Source organism: Myotis daubentonii, chromosome 6, assembly GCF_963259705.1.
Source record: "Myotis daubentonii chromosome 6, mMyoDau2.1, whole genome shotgun sequence".
In the NCBI taxonomy this organism is placed as follows: domain Eukaryota; kingdom Metazoa; phylum Chordata; class Mammalia; order Chiroptera; family Vespertilionidae; genus Myotis; species Myotis daubentonii.
Window position 1 is genome coordinate 55,683,219 of NC_081845.1, and position 16,588 is coordinate 55,699,806.

Genomic DNA, 16,588 nt, shown 5'->3' on the forward strand with positions numbered 1-16,588 from the left:
TCTTGGGTTTCTTAGGATATATTCCTAGAAGTGGGATCACTGGTGGACCTACTTTCAATGACCCCTAACCTCAAATGGCAAATCCTACCTCAAGTCATAAAAGATATGATAGAATTAGCAGTTTTACCTTGAAAACATGGATGTAGTGAATTATGTCTGTTACAAACCGAAGGTCCTGTGCCTGCTGCTTTGAAAGGCCACAACTTAAAACGTCAGAGTTTGGAGTAAGGAAAGGTTTATTGATCGAGAAGGCGCCGACCGCCAAGATAAGAGGCCTAATGGAGCCTCTAATCTGCCCTGCTTGCTGGACTAGCTTAAGGGTTATTAGGGGCTGGGGTAATAGGTTTGCGGAAGTGCTGGTGGGGCAAGTCTTAGCTGGAGGACTTTGGAACCTGGCCGTTTATGGGAAAGGGGCATCAACACTAGATCTTCCTGGACAACAGACCCTTTGCTTCTGAAAGGGTTTTAGTGTTCAAGTTCCAGTTACATCCTGGGCCTTTGGTTCCATGGTTGGGGGTGGAGACTTCGGTTCTGGGTGCAGCTGGAGGCCAAAGTTCTCTCCTCTGCTCATGCTTTGGCTGCAGGACTTGCGGTTTTGGTCTGTCGTCTCTGCAAAGCAACCCAGTATCTTGTTAAACAGGATAGGACCATTTTGAACAGGTTCTGCAGTTACATGTCCACTTAGCTATGCAAAAGGTTTTTGTTTGTCTTTGCAGTCTCTTTAGCAAATTGACGGTAATGAGCACCACATTCATGAGAATGACCTGGGGAGATTGAAAAATACAGATTCTCGAGCACTCCCAGGAGACTCTCTCAGTGAGTCTGAGCAGAAATGGGAATCTGTGCATTTAGTAAACACCCAAGCAATTCAGATAATTAGCTGGGTTTGGGAACCAGCGTCTAACTAATCCCTGGCATGTGTGTTCTTGTGCTAGAAAAGAGCCAGTCAAATGAAAGAAGAGTTGTTAGTCACTTGGGGAACCACTGAAAGTTTATCCCAGTGAGGACCCCTTTGAAATTGCTTGATTCCTTTCATTTGGTTCCATGTGTTCCCCCCTCCTCCCCTTTTTCTGTCTTCTTCATTGCTTTTTATTTCTACATGAGCTCATTAATACAAGATCTTAAAGTACCCAACTAATTCTGGTCCAAGTTATGATTTAATCAGCTGCATCTATTGGACTTAGGTTCCAAATGTTTTCTGACTCACATACTCCTATCTCAACTCTATGTATTAAAGAGGTATCCAGTGTACTCTGTGCATGCCAGCGCGATGGCAGATGATCGTAAACAAAGACCTAGTAAGGCCTTTTCTCAAGAAGTTCAGGGACTTTCTTTGTTAAATTAGCTATTTTCTAATTATACCATATTATTACCTTAAACAAAACCATATCATTGGAGATTTACTATGGTTTTGGTTGTTTATCACCCCAGCTCTGATGACACACATTCACTGGTAAGGCTCTGACTGAATCAGGGGTGGTTGCCTCAGTTCTGTGCCTTGCGGCTGCCTTTCCACCAGCACAGCTCCAGCAAAGGTGGTAGAACCGTGATTGAGCACATTTCTGGGTTCCTGTGAATTTATGCCGTATTTCAATGGAAATAAACCCAATAGCCACTGTCAAAATAGATGACATTGCTGTGCGGCCTATGAAGAGATAATTTGGGCAGTTACATAGGAAATGTAATTCCTTGGTTAAAAAAGATATGTAAAGTCAAGAACAGGGATCTTTCTTTTTACAGAAAGTCATTATCTATTATCCCTGGATGGTAACAAAAAAAACATTGATCATAGATTCTAGAATTGGCTTCAGGTGTGTTAGAAAAAGTAAAGGAATCAGAAGCAAAGGGAAATGGGTTCTGTTTTTTTCCCTTATCTTCACAATTGGTTAAATTGCACCTCATAAAAATTAAGAGTAATTGGGGAGGAGGTCACAGTAAACTGGAGAGCTGTAGCAAAGATTGACTTACCTGGAATCCAAAAATAACCCTCTCAGAAGACACTGCCCAAAGGACCTTGTTTGGTTTAACACAACATGAATCTCCATTCCCTGTCATACAGCCAGCCTCCTGCCTGCCTACCTCTTCAGCATTTCTCAGTGCTTTTTTTAAAAAATGTTTTTATTGATACTTTTTTTTAGAGAGAGCGGAAAGGAAAGAGAGGAAGAGAGAAACATCAATGTGAATCTCTCAGTGCTTTGAACCCTGCTCAGTTTAATTTTTTTTTACCTTTTAAGTTAAATTGATTGGGATGACATTGGTTAATAACATATAAGTTTGAAGTGTATGATTCTAAAATACATCATCTGGCCGAAACCGGTTTGGCTCAGTGGATAGAGCGTCGGCCTGCGGACTGAAGGGTCCCAGGTTCGATTCCGGTCAAGGGCATGTACCTGGGTTGCGGGCACATCCCCAATGGGAGATGTGCAGGAGGCAGCTGATCGATGTTTCTCTCTCATCGATGTTTCTAACTCTCTGTCCCTCTCCCTTCCTCTCTGTAAAAAATCAATAAAATATATTAAAAAAAAAATAAAATAAAATACATCATCTGCATGTAGACCCATAGTCTAGTCTCCCTCCGTTACCACATATTTGACCCCTTTACCCTCTTCATCCTTCCTCCAACCCCCTTCCCCTCTGGTCACCACCATTCTGTTGTCTTCGTCTAAGAATTTGTTTGTTGTATTTGTCCATTAGTTGCTTTCCATTTTATATCCCATATATGAGTGAAATCATGTTTTTTTGGTGTGCTTTTCTAACTTATTTTCTTTAGCTTGATACTCTCAAGATCCATCCGTCCATGTTGATGCAAATGGCAGTATACTATCCTTTCTATGGCTGCGTAGTACCCCATTGTACATATGTACCACATCTTTTGTTTGGAGATGAGAACTAGAAGTCAATTTGTGCTGTGGGCTTCAAAATAACTAGTGCAAACTGCTCTTTGACTTGTTATCCATTTGTTCCTTCTTTCACTCATTTCTCGAATCATTTACCACACATTTGTTGAGTATTTATCTCGAGTTATAGAGATAAGTAACGAACTATTTGTGCTCAGGAAGCTCGAAGTCCTGGAGAAGCTGGACATGTACGTCAGCAGCTCATTAGGCGTGATGGGTGTATAGTGGACACTGGGTCCAGGGTAATGACGAGCCTGGAAGAAAGTGGATGACCAGCCCTCTGCTTGGGGTAGGGTGTGGTTTCAGAGGAGGAACCTTTGAGCTGAGCAGAAAAGAGGAGGGAGGCATTTCATTGCTAAGGAATAACATATGCAAATGCAATGCACCGCTGAAAGGTGAGTAGTTGTCAGGGGCCATGTAATTATTGAGGCTGCAATAGTAAGAACAGTAAGAAATATTCTGTACCTGTAGATCTAATGAAACCTGGGCATGGCGGGGCTAGGTTGGTGGAGGAGGCACATACACCTTTTTTTCCATGTCATCTTTATTTTCAGGAATCGTTACTGGCACTACATTGGCATTGCATACATATTTTGTTGAATTTGATTGAATTGATTTGATAGTGTTTTCTTTTTAATTACAAAGATAAGAAAGTAATAAAGCAAATAGAGAACAATACATATGTTATTTGCTATGAGTGAGTTTATGGTAATCAAATTTGCTAGTGGCAATTAACGTAAAGACGTTATTATGGGATCAACATTCCATGCCAGTATGTCTTCTATACGGAGAGAAAAGGAAGTTGACAACCCCACTGCAAATGAAAGGAAAAAAAACACACCACACCCCTTCAATGTGTGCACCAGAATTTGTACTCAAGAGTGACTCAGCCCTAGCTGGCTTGGCTCAGTGGATAGAGTGTTGGTCAGTGGACTGAAGAGTCCTGGGTTTGATTCCAGTCAAGGGGTTGTGGGCTCGATTCCCAGTGTGGGGCGTGTGGGAGGCGGCTGATCAATGATTCTCTCTCATCATTGGTGTTTCTATCTTTCTCTCCCTCTCTCTTCCTCTCTGAAATCAATAAAAATGTATTTTAAAAAAAGAGTGACTCAACTGATTCTCCACCAGTAAGACATTAACCTATATTACCATTACTTTCCCCTAGGAGAGGGGAGGACCCATAAGGTCTTTGCCACTAAGGACATACATCCTTATTGAGGAGTTGCCTGCTTCATGCTGTTGCCTGCCTGTGATGAAAGTGGTCACTTGTTTACAAAGATGATTACAAAATACCTCCCATGTCCTCACTCATTCCCTTTTACAGTCTGACTCTGCCACCCCTGTCCATTCCTAAAGTCTGTTTCTCCTTCCCCTTGAAACTGGGCTGGTCTTGTGGCTTGCTTGATGGACAGAATGAAGGAGAATGATGTTCAACATTCATTATTCAAGGCTATCCTCAAGAGGCCCAGCAGAGAAGCTTGTGTTCTCACCTTTAGGAAGCTTTGATTAGCCTGTTGGAAACATAGGGACAACTTGGCAGATAATACAAACTTTCAGGTGTGATTTAGACCAGCGGTCACCAGCTGGTGGTCCACGGACCACTAGTGGTCCCTGAGGTCTGAAAGGTTGGCGACTGCTGATATAAAGAAACCTTTGGAGCAGCCGTTGCTGACCGGTGGTCCATGGACCACTGGGGGTCTGTGAGCTCTGAAAGGTTAGTGACCGCTGATTTAGACCATCATCTTCGTTAAAGAGGACATACAGATGGCCAATAGACATATGAAAAGATGCCCCCATATCACTAATCATCAGGGAAATGCAAATTAAAACCACAATGAGATGTCACCTCACTCCTGTCAGAATGGCTACCATCAATAAATCAACAGACACCAAGTTGTGGCGAGGTTGTGGGGAAAAGGGAACCCTCGTGCACTGTTAGTGGGAATGCAGATGGGTGCAGCCACTGTGGAAAACAGTATGGTGGTTCCTCAAAAAATTAAAAATGAAACTGCCTTATGACCCAACGATTCAACTTCTGGGTATATATCTGAAGAAACTAATACAAAATAACATTGAATATAAACAGTAATTGAAAAATAAAATTAAAAGAAAAGAAAACATGAACAGATCTAAGATTATCCTTATGACGCTCCAGAGCCAGAGTCAACAGGCCAAGATAACACCCTGGAAGAGTTAATAAGTTGAACCCAGACTCAGAGATGATGCACAAAAGCAGCTCCTGAGTTGAGGATCCTGTTTTAAATGGTCATGAGGAGTTATTTTAGCTTTGTTGCTAAAGATGCTACAACTGTGTCTTGAAGTAGACTTGAATAGCCGAAGTAAGCTGTGAAGTACTCATTGCTCTAATTACGTCATTATTGTTGAGGCAGCCGTGTAGCGTGCGTGCCCCCCTCCCCGCGCCCCCAGGGCTACAAGTCCCACTTTCTTCACTCAAGTCTCCTTTTTCCTTCTTTGAGTGCCGTTTCCACCAGAACGTGTTGATTGAGCAGCTACTGAGAGCAGATGCTGCTTAATGCTATGCGAAGGAGGGGGAGATCAGAGCTCAGGTCCGGCCTCAGTGGTATAAGGCAGTCTGGAGCCAAGCCACAGGCATGAGACAAATGGGAAGCTATCCCCTATTTAGATGACAAGCACAGGGAGTCAAGACAAGAGAAGCTGCAAGGCTGCTCATGGTTAAGAAGTGAGCGAGCATTTTACACAGTGTACATGGGGAGTCATGAAGTCCTTCCCTCTCGATGTGAGGGACCATTTTCTTTTCTAGGATGTATACCAGTAAGGGTACTGTCCCTTCTTACAGGATATAGTTTCCATTCCTTTTAATTAAGTGAGATAATACGTGAAAGTGCATGCCCTAATCTCTGACACATAATAATTCCTTAATGCATATTTGTTCATGTCTCCGAAACCTCTTTTCTCTGTATTCTTTCCAAAGTGAGGTCACTATAACCGGCAGCCCACAGTGAGGCTTTCCATGGTTTGTGAGTTCATGTCCATAGAGACATCTCTCTAAGAGAGTTTGGAAACTCAGAAAGGAGACGTGGTGGGACTAAGGGAAAAGTAACAGCAGAGACTCTATGAATTTAGCATAAAAAATGATTAACTGGCCAGCTGACTGTGATCAGTAAACTAGAGTCACCAGAGAACCTCAGCTACAGGCGAACTGTGGCATGGGTGTAGGGACAGTGAGTTGTTAGAGGTTGGATTACACGGGAATTAGGCAGGAATGCTTTCAGACCACAGGCCGGTGAGTGAAGTTTGAACCAATTACAAGAAAATCTTACCTTCAAACAAGTCTTTTGGCTGACTATGTAAATTGGGACATGGAGGCGTAAAATGTAGAGGACTCATTTACTGGTATTTCAAAATCAAGCCCAAAATAATGGTAATGCTGCTCTTTTAACTTTTCCTTTGATGTCAGTTCTTAACTTGCATTTAAAAAAATGTTTAGATGTACCACAGTTTTTTAGTCCACTCATCTGCTGATGGGCACTTAGGCTGTTTCCAAATCTTAGCTATGGTAAATTGTGCTGCTATGAACATAGGGGTGCATATATCCTTTCTGATTGGTGTTTCTGGTTTCTTGGTATATATTCCTAGAAGTGGAATCACAGGGTCAAATGGGAGTTCCATTTTTAACTTTTTGAGGAAACTCCATATTGTCTTTCACAGTGACTGCACCAGTCTGCATTCCCACCAGCAGTGCACGAGGATTCCTTTTTCTCCACATCCTTGCCAGCACTTGTTGTTTGTTGATCTGTTGATGATAGCCATTCTGACAGGTGTGAGATGGTACCTCATTGTTGTTTTGATTTACATCTCTCAGATGATTAGTGACTTTGAGCATGTTTTCATATGTCTCTTGGCTTTCTGAATGTCCTCTTTCGAAAAGTGTCAATTTAGGTCCTTTGCCCATTTTTTGATTGGATCGTTTATCTTCCTTTTGTTAAGTTGTATGAGTTCCCTATAAATTTTGGAAATTAAACCCTCATCTGAAAGATCATTGGAAAATATGTTCTTCCATGCATGGGCTTTCTTGTTATTTTGTTGATGGTTTCTTTTCAGTGCAGAAGCTTTTTATTTTGATGTAGTCCCATGGAATACTATGCCGCTATAAAAAAGAAGGAACTTTTACCATTTGCAACAGCATGGATGGAACTGGAGAGCATTATGCTAAGCAAAATAAGCCAGTCAGAGAAAGATAAATATTACATGATCTCACTCATGTGTGAGATATAATGATCAACATAATTTGATGAACAAGAATAGATCCAGAGACAAATGGCAGGGGAGAGGGGGGTTAGAAAGCAACCAAAGGACTTGTATGCATGCATATTAGCATGACCAATGGACACAGACACTGGGGCGGTGGGGGCTTTCCCGGGGTGGGAATGGCTGGGGTGCAGGGGTCAAGCGGGGAAAAAGGAGACATATGTAAAACTTTAGACCATAAAAAAAGAAATGTTTAGGTAGGCCCGAGCTGGATGTCTAAGGAATGTATTACCTTTGGTAAGTTTTTTTCTTCTTCTCTGTTTTTATTTTTTTAAAAAACACAGACGAAGAAAATTCATTTTGCAACATATTTTTAACTTCTCAAGTACTAGTTAACTTGGATTGTTTGAAGAACAATCTAAGAATTAATGACTAAATCCAGTAAAATATTGGGTGTGCCATGCTGTTACTTTGGACATGTTGCTGTGTTTTGTTGGGCTTTAATTCAAACACTGACTAAAATAAAGGATTAGGTTAGATGATCCCCAAGTTTCTTCCAGCTTTAATCTTCTGCTTGAAAGAATGCTGCAGTCAGTATGGATAGTGTGAGCAATAATATCCGTCATTCTTAAAGTGACAGTCAGAAACTGCACTGCTCGTGATGCAGGCTGATCCCATCTATTAGCATAATAGGCACCAGGCGTGTTTCATTAAGAGCTCAACAATATCTGTGGGGCCTGAAATTTCCACTATGGACCTTGCCTTCATTAATAAAGATGGGGAAACACAAATGGATGACCCCCGTTCAGGAGGGAAATGTGAAAGGGGAAAGTTGGGGGTGGGGTGGAGGAATGACCTGGGTAAACAGAGGAGGGCAATGTTTTACTTAAAGAAGGAAACAGCTGCTCACCTCCAGCCAGTTTTTACCACGTGGGAATATGGGGATCAGGGTTGCCAGGTTGTCTGAGTTTTCAAAGGGTGTTGGATATTCTGATTTTCTGTGCCATCTCCTATTTTCAAAAAATTGGATCAACATCGTTTGGGCCAAACATGTCTTTGACTTAAGTTGCCTAGTGGGCTGTCAGTTTGCAATGTCTATTTAGGAACAACCAGCTAAGATATGCAAGCCCCAGAGAGAGAGACCACATGCTAAGGCCATTTTTCCAAATCCCAGCATCTAGTGGAGGGTGTTTTAGATTAGTCAGTGGAGGGCCTGGGCTCTGGCGAGAGTGGACCAGTAGCTGGACTTTAGATGCACTGACTTTATCTGCCTTTGGTCCCAGCTTATACACTGAGCTTTTCTGGGGTGGGGAGCAGGTGCTTCTTCATTAGCATGACTTCCGTGTTGTGATTCTTGGATGGAGATGTGCGGAGTCCAACTGGACACGTTTCCATTCCTGGCAGATATGTAGCACGATCTATGAATATTGAATCGCGTGGATAAACCACTTGCGTGGGGAGCCGCTGAGATACCTGTATGGAAGTCCCTCTTGTTAAAGAGACTCCAAAGAGGTGCAGCCCATCCATCCAATTACAGGAAAAACAGTAGGAAAGTCTGTATATTTGATATTTAAAGTATTTTTAATGTTTAAGATAATTTAGTATATTAGGGTATCAGGTTAGCTTTCACATTTCAATTTAAAATGTGTCCTTGATGTTTGGTTTACATACTTTTTTGTTCAGAACTTTACTGTTTACAGACAGCATGGCCATGTTTAAAAGAATTACGACGAATTATATTGATACACGTTCTTTTATTAGATTTTTCTAAAATTGCTTAAGTACTTGGGAAACTTGCTTAGTAGACATTTGCAGAGCTGAAAAATTTGAATATATTACTTTTGCCAATTCAGTTTAAGATATTTAAGGGAGTTAATAAGTCCTTTTACAAATGGAACCAAACCTGAATCAACATTCCCCTTAGTGACTATTGAAATTTACTAGGTTGTAAGTAGAATAAGGGGATTTTAAAATCGAACACAAATGCTTAAGAAAAACTGCCTTTTGAATTTGCAGTTCTTCTAAACTTAATCTTAGTTTTTTTAAAAAGGACAGAGTGGCCAGGTTATAGAAAAACCTTTTACAAGTTCAAAAGCAGTCCTTAAGGAGCTGAAAGCCTCACTCTCACCCCGAGGCCTCCCAGCCTGGTACAGCTCCTGCCTCTTAGAGCCGCTTAATTAATAATGTTTGCTGAGCAGGTTGAGGTTGTGACTGAAAATGGGGAGAGTGATGCCCAAAGGGAGTGTGGGAGGATGACTGAACTAGGCCGTGATTGCTTTAAGTGGTGCCTGGCAACTGCCCATGTAGCTGTTACCTAACCAGAGGAATTCTGTATAAAATAAAGGACCCATCACCCGTCATTTCAGTCAAGGAAAGTGATTTATAATTTAAGGGAGTTATTTCAAGCATGAGCAGGTTTCCTTGACTTCGAGGACAACCCTTTCTTCTTGTGACTTGGACACAGGATTTGAATCGCCCTGGGGGGTGGGGGGGGGGGTGGGAAGGCTGTGTGACCTCTTTCCTGTAAAGAGTCCTGTTGCATGGCCATAAACATCATCTGATTCACCCACCTGAGAGCTCTTCTTTTGTCTTAGTTTTCTTTAGCTTGGAACAACCCCCCACCCTTTTTTTGGTCTTTCACAACATTAACATTTTTGAAGAGCCCAGACTCTTGCCTCCACCCCCCATTCATTGTTAAAAAATTACCTCATAATCCTTGCCAGGTGATTGTCAGTCTTTATTTAAACACCTTTAGTGAAACTGTTAGCCTGGCTCTGGAGCCAGTCTGCTGAGTTCTAATCTCACCTCTCTCCTATGACCTTGGGCAACCAAAGGTCAGTAGTACCCATTACTACTGTTAGAAAAGGCAACATTGATAATGTGAACTGTATATATTCAAATTTTTCTAATTTTGCCAATAATATCCTTTAGAACAGTTATAAGCTATTTTGTGCCCAGCCAAGGTGGCTCAGTGGTTGAGCATTAACCCATGAAGCAAGAGGTCCCTGGTTCAATTCCCGGTCAGGGTTAGGGTAGGGTTTAATATAGTCTATAGTCAATTCAGTTGGTGTAATTTTCTTTAGCCCAGAACAATTTCTCTTCTTTTTTACTCTTGACACTGGCATTTTTGAAGAGCCCAGATCAGAGGTTTTGCAAAGCATTCCTCAATTTGGTTGTGTGTGAATGTGCCTATTTGATTTTTGACAGTTCTAAATTCTGAGTTCTTCCTTTTAATTGGCTAAAAAATTTTGTTGTCATTTCTACCCATTGGTGCTAGTTTTAACTCTTGGAAGAGAATAAAAGTATTCTACATTATTTGCTGAAAAATAATGAATGACTTTTAGTCAGAAAAAGAAAAAATCCAATAATGGTTTCTTGGTGTCTGGGAACACCAGGAGATGGTGCTCATCTGAGCCAAAGTACCCTCTGTTCAGGTATTCATTCCAGCAAGCCGTGATGTTAAACAAAAAAGGTTGTAGCACTTGGCATCCGTTAATTTTCTTCTAGTTGAGACAGAGCTTAGCTTTGCTTAGAAAAAGGGAAGAGGTGTGTGTGCTGCAGAATAGTGGTGAACAAAATGTGTAATTCTTGCGACTACTAATCGTGCCAGGAAGGTTTTGTTTTTTTTTAAAGGTTTCAGCTTTTGTTTTGTTTTTAAGAGAAAAACCATACTACTCATGTGACGTCTCATTGGAGTCAAACATTATACATTCAGGTTTACATTTATTGTGCACATTATTGGCAAGCAAACAGCTTAGTGATTCATTCTAGTGGGAATGTGTCTAAAGATACAACTGACTAAACGTTCTTGATAAAAACAACATGCCTCAGGAACTGGGAATGAATCAAGTTAGTAAGCAGTTACCGACTGCTCTGAGCAAAAGCCCTCAGAAAATTTCACCTAAAAGTTGAAAATAGGTCTTGACTACTAGAATGAAGTGAAGGGCAAATGAATGCAAAAGACTTAAACACCTGCTTATTAGAAAAGGTGTCACCAAGCAGAAGGCGGTGATGTCCGAGTGAACTGTGAGGACCGTAGTTGTTAGTGGGGCGCAGAGGAGGGGCAGTGACGTGAAGTCCAGCCGTGCCTAGCTCTGAGGAGGTCTGTTTAACCTCTTTCCACATCTATGAAAACGGGAGCCCTGCAGTTAATGCCGTCTAACATTCCTTTCAGCATGGGCACCTTTTAATTCCACGTTTCTCTGAGAAGGCTCGATGGAGAAGGTATTTGGCATGGGTAAGATCTGGGTGGGGTAGGAAGACTTGTTGCAGTTTAAAATAGTTGACCCACCAACTCTGGACTCTCTTTAAATAAATGACATCAAAATAAAAAAATGTAAAAAGTAAATAAATGACATCACCTGCACCGCCTCCACCACTAGCTTTTCACCACTGACTGCCTGTGGGGTTCTGTCTTGGGGATAAGAAGCAAGGTTTAATTTATGTACCATGTGACGGCAGGAAGAATGACTTAAATCAGTATCAGGGCTTTCATTGTGCTCTGTGGTGGGTGAGCTCTAGATTCTACTCATCCGCACTTTACTTTGTACAGATCTTGTCTCCTGAATCATAAACTGGACCCCTGACATGGCCTCACCCAGGTCTCTTTGCTGGTAGCCCTCTCTGGGTTAGCGGAAGCCCCATTTCCTTAGTGGTTTGATGCTGGATAACTAGTTGATAGCGGTTCACCAAATAGCCACCAAACACAGTTTCCTCACATTCCCAGTGAAACGGGATGTTTGGATTGGAACCTGGATTCTTTGTCCACCAGAATCAAAGAATGAATCCATGGACAAAAGGTGGTATAGCAAAGGTGGAAACTTATTAAAGAGTAAGTACAGACTCCCACGTGGGGAGGGGGAAAGGGTCCCACTGAGTTCCCTTTCCCTATGGCTTATAAAGGCTGCAGATCCTGGTGCCTTGATATCCCCTCTGATTGGTCACTATTCCCTTAGACTGGGTCCTATAGTAACTCCTGAGCTTAAAGGTGGGACCTCACATGGGACATGTGAAGTTCTCCGCCCTCCCTTCCTTATTGCTTTCCTATTCCCTTTGGGCTTTCTCCTTCTTCTGGATGAAGGGCTTCCTTCTCTTTATTTTGTAAATATAAACCTTTTGCTGTTCCCAGCTCCCTCATTCTATGGAAATATACCTGTTGCAGCTTTTCAGCTTCCCTATTCTATGGAAATATACCTTCTGCTGCTCTGCTGCCCTGTGCTTCTTCCATGGTCCTCTTAATTTCCAAAATTTCCTAAACTATGTCTTTTTCACCCCCAAAATTCCCGTTTCACTACCACCCGGGTTGTCACCCTTTTCTGGATTACAAACCCCTGTAAAAGAATCTGTTGAAAGCTGTGAAATCTCACGACAGGAAAAATAAAAGTATATATATGTGCTATGATCATAATTTGTATAAAATTCTAGGGCCTTCTTATTATAAACTCTTACTGCAAACAGCCCATACAATTAAATTTTTGTTTCTGTTAAGTTGATATAAAAAATAATGAAATTGCCTTAATATATGATTTCCTTTTTTTTTAGCAACCCCCCAGCCGCCCTCCCCCCCCCCCCCCCGCTCCCCCCCCCCCCCTTCAGATGGACAATGGTTGTCTCACTGGAATTCCTTTTGGGCTGAATTCCAGGTTTTCACTTACCCAGTACACCAACATGCTTTTGAGAATTCAGCTGCAGAAGTATAAGATCCATGTTACTGAAACAGTCTGTCTCCTATTCTGTTTGATAGCCTTTCTGCCATCTGTTTTTCTGTTCTTTTGCTGTCATGTTTGTAGTTGCTATTTTCGTTTGCACAGTTTTCCTCTGTCAGATGTGCTCCAACCAGGTAGAATCCTGATCTATCTGTCTTTGCTCCTCCCTAAGGAATCTCCCCTGGGTGTGGCCACATGCATGAGGCTGCCCTGTGGTCTGACCTGGAGGTCATGTGTTGGTCAATTTCTTTTTGGACAACAGGTAGCAAGATCCTCCTATTTGAGTTGTAAAATTTTTATACAGTCCTCCAACTACCATGTATAACTTTGCTTTTTTTGCTGATGAGAAACCAAATTGGATTATTCATTCATGAATATAAGGCAAGATTATTTTTCTTGGCTTCTTTCCTGCCATTCCCAGTTACCATTTTCTCTTACTTACACAAGTAGCAACTCAAGTCCGCCCTCAGTCTTCCAGTTTAGGCAAAGGCAAAGTGTGGGCTTGGCACCCCCTCTGCTGTCCAGAGGGATCTGTTCTGACTGAGAGCTGGCGGGGGCGCTGGCACTGAGAAGCCGAATTGGAATCATCCAGGAGCTTGAAACTTCCTGCATCCTGAGCCCATTTCATCTGGGTGGATGCTTTGGGGCTTGTTTACCTTTCTTTTCTTGTGCTTTCCCCTGGGCTGTCAGCACTCTTGACTATTTATACGGATACTCCCAGGCGGGTGGCGTTCAATGTCTTCCTCTTCTGTAGTCCAGCCATTAAAAGGTGGAGCTCAAGTCTATGAAGCTTCATTTGAGAATCCATTCCATCCAACAGTGACAAGTTTTGACTCAGCATTTGGGTGTCTGTTGACAATGTGGTACGAACTTTACCCAAAGTTCTAAGCTCAAAGAGCAGAAATCCTGGCACCTCAGAAATGGAGGGACCGAGGACAGCACAGGCCCTAAGCTTTTTACGTTGCTGACAGAGGATTTGAAGCCTAGAGTTGTTGAAATCACAAAACTAAATTTGCAAATGGAAAGCAGTTTCCAAAAAATGATGTAGTTTTCATTGGCATTTTATTTTTTAGCTCCAAATTAAAACATATGAGTCTCGTGGGAAAATTACCACATTCAACAGTTGTTTTCCAGGAAGGACAACTTTGTCTGTGAATTAAAGTGATTTAAAATGTATTTATTGTGACATCAGGTGCCAAATGGAAACTCCCAAAAAGTCTCACAGAAGTTGCTAAGTGACTTGTGATGGTTTACAGGGGTACCTCTTGCTCCCCCAAGCTTGAATCTGGGAAGGGGCCATAGCCACAGGGCATCAGAAACCCCTTCAGCCCCAGCCCACAGGAACCAGTGGGGTCACAACCTCTCTGGTCCTCTGGCAGGCTTCCCGGAGGCCCCGCGCTGGCAGCTGCCAATGTTTTACTGCCCCAATGTGAACTGTTTAACACTGTCGCCCAAGTGGGCTGTTGCTACTTCTGCTTGTGCTGCTGGGCTCAGCGTTTTCCTTCAGAAATGCAGAACTTGCCAGTTGTTAATAGCCCCATATAAAAGTATATGTGTTATTTCTTTGCTATTTCTTTCTCTCCTAGGTTCTTGATGAAGTCAGAGTATGACTGAATGGCATTGATCAGGGTAAACTCAAGGTAGCATTTTTCACCGGCCGCTGCAGTGGCAGGTCTCCCATGCCAGGGAACCCCTCCTCTGGGGTCAGTGACTTGCTTCGCTGCTCCAGCCTGCTTCCTCCACGTGCCCCTTCCTGAGAGAGGGCAGGTGAGTAGCCAGCAGCTTGATACAGGAGGCCCTTGCTGCCTGTTTTCTGGTTCCGTTGGCTTCATATCCCAGAGCAATTGCTCACACTTGCACCTACCCTTTTGCTTCAGCTCTAGTCAATCCTTATTTGTGGTTTCCATATTTGCAAATTTGCCTGCTTTATAAAAGTTACTGGTAACCCCCAAACCAACACTGGGGGTGCCTGGGTGGTCATGGTGGCATGGGCCCGTGCAGAGTGGTGAGTTCCCCATGTGTTCCCAGGTGACACTCTGCCTGCCATGTTTTCTGCATTTTGTTGATGATTTCACTGTTTAAAATGGCCCTTATGTGTGGTGCTGACATGCTGTCTAGTGATCTCAAGTGCAAGAGTACTGAGATGTTCAATGTTCATGAGTCAATAATACAGTTTAAATAATGTGTCTCTAAACAGAAACACAGATCAAAAGAGGTTAAGTATTGAGTGACTGAGGAAAATGTGACCAGAGGGTTGCAGGAGCCTAACCCTGTATTTCCCCTCTCGAGCAATAAATGGTTCAGTCACTTTTAATTCAGTGTTTGCTGAGACTTGACAGAACACAACTGATGCAAATGAGGATGACGCTATGTATGTGAATACTCGCAATTCTTTAAATAATGATATGCCGAGTGCCAACTTGTTGCCTGCCTGAGGCTGTCCTCTGTCATCTCTGGCAGCTTCCCTCCAGCTCCTCAATCTGCCACCCCTTTATCCTTCAAGACATAATTCATTCATCCATCTACCCCTCAACTGCTTCACCCACAACTCATTGTGTATATTCACATCAGTTATTTTTATATGAAATTGGAGGATCATTTCAAGGGGAAGCGGACTCCCACAAGTACAGGTGGAGCTGGAGGGAGGGGCACAATGCTTTGGTGGGGAGGCAGGTCTCATGGGGAGGAGAGAGACAGGTTGACAGATAGGTGTCTTCTCCTCCTTCTCCTTTCTGGGAACATTCCCCCACACTCCCATAGTTTATTCTGGCTCTTTGGGGATGGCTCTGGTTTGGGGAAATGTGAATGATTTAGGATGGAAATACTTGCGGACAAAATATGAAATAGAAATATTTATAGAAAAACTCACAGCAACAGATAACTGGCTGGGAGTTTCCAAGAGAGCAGAACAGACAGGGAAGCCTTGAGAACACAGACATAAGTGGGTTCACAGGGAGTGACCCGGTGCCCACCCTCCTGCCCAAGTTCCTGGTGACAGTTTTCATTTGCATAGTTTGAACAGTCTGATTCAAGGATATGGGGAAGGGCACTGTACTCCTGCTGCCAGAGCCCATGGAGGCAGCAGGACTTCAGAGCAGAAATGACCACACTGACTGTGGAGCCGGGAGGGGTCTTAGCAGCCTCACAGAGTCACTTGCATTGTTCCGCAAGGACCACGAGGTTGGGAAAGAGGCATGTATATTCAGTCAGCAGGTGGCTGATGGGATCTGGTCTAAATGGTTGCTGGTGTGTCCAGATGCCATCGATAACAGGACTATTCCCCTCTTTCAAAATGTGCCTTCCCCTCCCTGGGCTCAGGCACAACCCCAGAGAACCACAAATTCACTGAGACACAGTTTCTGCCATCCCAGCAGAATGAAGAATTTAGGTAGAAAAATAACAAAGCCCTGGCACATTTCTCACACATGAAGTCACTGACATTTGTATTTACTAGGAGATTTAAAAATAGTCAAAATAATCACCCAGCAGAACTGTGTCTATGGGTGTGCAGTAAAATAGAGCACGTCAGAAGTACTTGCAGGTTACACGTACTGAGGCCCCTAAGTAAACATGTCAATCTGTGGCATATTTGACACACATCATTATTTCACAAAACCTTCCATTCGTACTTTTACAGAGACCCTGCGCATTCTGGGCCAGCATGTCCAGCCTTAGCTTCTGCCCCTTTCTGCTGTCTGGCCCAACGCCTGACATTCGACAGGTAGTCAACAAACGATTCTTGAATAAGGACTAGATACA

At 42.8% G+C, this 16,588-nt stretch overlaps 1 long non-coding RNA gene across 1 annotated transcript; it reads right to left on the reverse strand.

The window, feature by feature from the left end:
* Positions 1 to 215: 215 nt before the first annotated feature.
* On the reverse strand, positions 216 to 12,934 carry LOC132237110 (uncharacterized). The gene is made up of 2 exons (XR_009453461.1): positions 12,779 to 12,934; positions 216 to 609 (listed from the first exon to the last, which is right to left on the reverse strand). It is a non-coding gene; the product is annotated as an uncharacterized LOC132237110 (long non-coding RNA).
* Positions 12,935 to 16,588: the final 3,654 nt, after the last annotated feature.